Source organism: Barbus barbus, assembly GCF_936440315.1.
Source record: "Barbus barbus genome assembly, chromosome: 24".
Lineage (NCBI taxonomy): Eukaryota > Metazoa > Chordata > Actinopteri > Cypriniformes > Cyprinidae > Barbus > Barbus barbus.
This window is the reverse complement of record NC_136752.1, coordinates 11,669,684-11,675,683: the sequence shown is the minus strand read 5'-3', so window position 1 is coordinate 11,675,683 and position 6,000 is coordinate 11,669,684.

The following is a 6,000-nucleotide window of genomic DNA, read 5'->3' as shown; positions in this document are numbered from 1 at the left end:
TCTGTACATATATGTCTACTTGTGCATCTATAGAGTTTGAGTTTAAAATGGCTCTCTGTTAGAACAAATCAAACCCTTAGTAGGAGATGCACTGCACATATGCTTGCAAGCCACAATCATTTAAGCCAATATGTGTAATGCGACAGAAAACCTCAATGCAACAATAAATCATACAATGTACGTGTTTAGTGCATTAATGCATATTTGTGTGTGATTCATAATATAAAGTGGCAATGTCATCGGGGATGTGTTGTTTTCTATAAAACTCCCTCGGAGGAACAAAGCAAATAAATCAACTCCTCCACCCCCTTCTCTCATTCCCTCCATTCCACTCCAGAAACCACCAATGAAACCCAGTATTAAATGAGTGTCACAGTGATGGCTGTCATATGTGACACACAGCAGAGCAGGAAGGACAATTAATGATTTACCATACAATTCTGAGATGAGCCAGAGGAATGTGAATGAGAGACAGTGTTGGAGACGTGCTGACACTCAAATAAAAAGTGTGAGATTCAGATACATTATAGAGGATATTAAGACAAAGAGACGCTTAAAATGTAGGCCCGCAGTTTGCCGTCCGTCATTTGGAGTGCAGCGTTTTCAATAAACATTCAGCCAGCTGCAATAATATTCACAGAAATAAACACTCAGACTCGCACACACCAGCAAACAGGCGCTTCTAAATGCGATCCAATGATTTTGAGAAGTTACACGTTTACTGGCTTGCACTGATAAGGAATCGTCGATATGATCCAAGTCAATAACCCACTCATGGATGGCACCATCAATCGCTATCTTATCAGATTGTACAGTCGGGCGCAGTTTCATTTTTGGTCTCTGTCGCTCTGTGCAGAAACACTAGGCAGGCACTGTGCATTCCAATCCCAAAATGCTCCTGAGACCAGAGGAGAACCCTCACGTGCCGCTTCTCTGAACGGAAGGAATTCCTGAGGTATACAGACAGACAGACAGACAATAAGAAATCAAGAAATATGCAGAGTCATAAGAAAACTAATCTTAGTAACAGAGGGTGCTGTTAGTGGGGTTGTGTGTGCTGGGGGGTATTTCCTTCCTCCCTCTGCTTGTTTTCAGTGGGCCAGTCTCAACACTGGGGTCTGCAGGCAGGCCTGTAAGCCTTTATTTTCCCAAAGCTGGAGCCACCGAGCTGTACAGCCTGTACAGACTTTGTGTTATTACAGAGCAGAGGCAGGAGGGGTGTTCAGCGCTGAAGCAGCACAATCCAACATCCAACCCACACTCTAATCATCTCTTACCACCCAGTGAGAAGGAGAGATTGCCTGAAAAAGAGAAAGGATGCAGGCCTGTCGTGAAAATTCACGGGTCAACATTTTTCTCCCACATGCCCAATGAGGAGTCATGGGGGTCAAGGTTACTAGTTGGATGGATGAATGGATGGTGAAAAGTTGAAAATGGTCAGTGAAGATTCTGTATGGATGAATGGGCTGATCTTGGTACAGCAGGTGTCATGAGACCGCTAATGCCTGACCACCCAAAGTGCATTTTCCACATAATTCTGCAGTGTTCGGAGAGTTCCTCTAATATTCATTGGTACAAATTAGTCTGGGCTGGTTTTTTAATGTTTTGTATGTTTAGATTAGTCACTGAGACCATTGTATTAGGTTTCCATGATAATTTTTTTTTCTAAAAATAAATTGATGCATCCGTCAGGTCATTTCAACAGCCTATGTGGATATTTTGAGGCAAGTCTAAAAATATTTAGCTGTTATTTTTTCCATAATTATTAAGCTGATGTTTCTATTGTTAACAGTTTTCTTTTTGTCTGTATCGAAAGTACAGTGACCCTAAAGAGGACAAGTGGTTTGGAGAATAGATGGATGGGTGCAGAGCCGGCCCAAGGCATAATCGAACTAAGCGGCTGCTTAGGGCCCCGTAGCCACCAGAGGGCGCCCAAGAGTAGTCTACATGAAATGACCGTTTATTTTATTTTATATTCGTGATATATGTCAATGGACAGTGGTAATTATACGAAAGTGCAATATTAAATAATTAAATATTCTATACATATAATTTTATTATTTCCATAGCGACATGTCATGCAGGCACAATAATGACCATGTTGATAATATGCGCTGGACGCTGCAGTGTGGATCTGTCGGATTAACATCATGCAAATTCACCTATTTCTCCCGAAATACATGAAAGTAAGTGGTCAGTTAGCTGGGAGAAAAACAGAGTAAACTTTACCGTAACCTACACAATGTGTATTTGATAGGAATAAAACATGTCGTCCATTAATTGAAAGGATTATTATTGACGCTTTCCATAGAAATCAGCGTGTAGCCTATTTAACAAACTAAATGTCTTTTTTTTTACTTAACTGAAGTGTATTTAAATGTCTGAAACCCAAAATAAACTGTATTTGGTTGAAAACACTGAAGCGATTCTTTCTTTTTCTTTTTTTTCTGAGTTCGTCTTTCTCTGGTTCAGCGCCAGCTAAAGCGCGGCGCGTCAAAGGGTTAAAATCGCGTTTTGGGGGTGGAGGGGGGACAAATTCAACATTCAGGTTTTGTGGCACAAATCAGAGGTGTGTTTCTCAAAACCTTTGTTAGCTAACTATGGTCGTTATTTCCACTGAACTCATTTGTAACGACAGAACTTGCGACCATAGTTGCTTTTGGGAAATGCACCCCTGGTCAGATCAGTAAAAATAACTTTTCTGGGTATATATTTTTGTAATAAAAATAAGCTTCTGGCACATCATGGTGCCAGGACAACTGTCTCTCTCTGAATGTGAGCAAAACTAAAGAGCTGATCATGGACTTTAGGAAGAGACAGCAGCAGCCCTACACTCCTCTTATGATCAGTGGGACCCCTGTGGAGAGGGTGAGCAGCTTCAAGTACCTCGGTGTAAACATCTCCGAGAACCTGACTTGGACTACACACATCCAAACACAGGTTAAGAAAGCCAGGCAAAGACTGTACCATCTGCGACAGCTGAGGAAATTCAGGGTCTCACCAGCAATCCTGAAAACTTTCTATTCAGGGACCATAGAAAGTGTATTGATCTCAGTGTGGTATGGAAACAGCTCCAATCAGGACTGCAAAGCACTACAGAGAGTTGTGCGCTTAGCTGAGCGCATCTCAGGGTCTGCTCTCCCCTCTCTGCAGGACATCTACCTCAAACGCTGCAAAAATAGAGCTGTCAAAATAATCAAGGACTCAAATCACCCTGGTAACCGTCTATTCACTTTGCTTCCATCTGGTAAGCACTTCTGTAGCCTGATGGCAAAAACTGAGAGACTTAGGAGGAGCTTCTTCCCCCAGGCCATCAGGCTCCTAAACTCTAACTCTGTGTCATAACATCACTTGACTCCATGTAAATATCACCATATCAATAAGCTATTCATAATTTTTCTCTACCTCATATTGCTGCTATTATATACCCTGTACAACTTTTTTGCACATTATTTTGCACATTCCTCTTAGTACTATGTAAGTCAACAACATACTGACCTGCACATTTATATTTATATTTTTTATCTTATCTTTTTATTTTATTCTTTTATTTTATTTTATTTTTTCTACTTTTCTTCTCTTAATATTTGTATACTTTATAATTGCATTGTCCTTGGAGCGGACCTGACCTACATTTCACTGCTGGTTATACTCTGTATAATTGTGTATGTGACAAATAAAACTCTTGAATCTTGAATCTTCATAAATGTCACGAATTCAGCCTCTGTGGCTCCCTCCATTCACCACCAGAGGGCGCCGTCACCCGAGTATTAACTATCATTAACTCCAATTCCCATAATACCCCGTAACTGTGGCTGATTACGCTCACAGGTGTTTCCCGTTGACTCTGGCCTATTTAAGCTGTTCCCTCAGTCACCTCATTGTGAAGTCTTGTCATGCAAACATTTCTGAGTATTTCCACCGTGTATGACCTGGAATGTTTACTGGGCTCTGATTCTCTGCCGTCTGCCTATTCTGATTTAATCTGCCTTGTTATTCGATTATCCTGTGTGTTTGCCGCCAGCCCTGATCTTCAGCCTGAACTCTGACTTTGATTCTGCCCTACTTACGTTGTGTTCGAAGCCCCTGATTGAACTCTGCCTGTTTGATTTGCATTCTGTTGTAATAAAGCTGCACATGGATCCTAACGTCACTGACTCCTCGTTACAGAAGACTTCGCCAGATCTCGATCCAGCAAACATTCTACCACTTCACCACCTCTGCTCAAGCATCGGTCCTGGCCACACACCAGCAGCAGCTCAACCGACTGACCTCGATAACTGAAAACTTTACAAACGCTTCGTCTCTAAGCGCCCAACGATCCTGCTCCACCTCAGGCACATGCTATTTCCACCACCTCCAGCCCTCGTTTCCCCTTTCCAGAGAAATTAGACGGATCTCCAACCAAATGTAAAGGCTTCTTACTCCAATGTTCAATGTTTGTCAACCAACAACCCATGTTGTACCCTACAGACGAGAGCCGCATAGCATTCGTGTGTTCGCTTCTCACAGGGAGAGTGCTGGATTGGGCCACCGTGGTGTGGAGTGAGGATAGACCAACCTTCCCTTCGTTCAGGGTGTTTATTCAACGTGTCAAGGAGGTGTTTGAGCACCCCGCTGGAGGAAAAGAAGTGGGTGAGCAAATGCTATCTCTCCGTCAAGGAAGAAGTTTGGCGGCTGACTATGCTTTATCATTTCGCACTCTCGCAGCTCAGACGGGGTGGCCAGACGATCCCCTCAAGCTCCACTACCGTAAAGGCTTGACTATGGAGTTGCAGTCCGAACTCGCCTGTCGCGAAGAGGGAAAGTCACTACAACAATTAATCGAGCTGTCCATCAAGATCAACAATCTCCTCCGCTCTCATCGCACCAACCGTCTGCCCACTTTTCCCATGACACCTTCAGCAGCTAATTCAGACGTAGACCCATACAAATTGGCTTGACACGCATCAGTGAGGAGGAGAGGGAGAGACGCATTCGACAGAGTTTATGTTTGTATTGCGGATTACCGGGACATCTACGAGCATCCTGTCCCACTCGTCCATCTCGTAATCCTGCTGCGGTGAGTCCAATTTCTAAATCTGCTACCAGTCTAGAGATTGCAGTCACTCTGGAGGTCAATGGGAGGGTCTTTGAGACTGTAGCATTGATCGACTCAGGGGCTGCAGGAAACGTCATTGTGTCATTCGCAAAAAAGTTGTAATATTCCTCTTGTTCCCTGTGACACTCACTTGGCAGTCGCAGCGCTAGATGGCCGACCTCTGGGCTCCGGATGCATTAAATTCACCACCGAAAATCTGCACTTGAGCACCGGAGTTCTCCACACTGAAACCATCCACCTGTTTACATTTACATTTATGCATTTAGCAGACGCTTTTATCCAAAGCAACTTACATTGCATTCAAGTTACAATTTTTACATTTTATCAGTTCTTGCTTTCCCTGGGAATCGAACCCATGACCTTGGCGTTGCTAGCGCCATGCTCTACTATTTGAGCTACAGGAAAGCTGTTTGTGTTCTAATCTCCACAAAATCCCATCATCCTCGGCCTTCCATGGCTGGAGCAGCATAACCCCTCTATCTCATGGACTAAGAAACAAATCATTCAATGGTCAGACTTCTGTCTTCATAATTGTCTCCGCAGCATGCCCGTCAAGAGGAGGAGTGATACTTCCTTGAAAGACTCACTTCCCAGTATCTATCAAGATCTAGCTGAGGCCTTCAGCAAAGTGAAAGCATCACACTTATCTCCTCACCGAGCCAGTGACCGCGCCATAGATCTCCTTCCAGGATCACAACCTCCCAAGGGCAGAGTCTTTCCGCTGTCACAACCCGAGGCAGAGGCTATGAAATCCTACATTAAGGAGGAGCTCGCCAAAGGTTTCATCCGTCCCTCCACGTCACCCACATCGGCAGGATTCTTCTTTGTTAAGAAGAAAGATGGAGGCCTTCATCCTTGTATCGTCTACCGATCTCTCAACGACATCACCAACAAGTTCC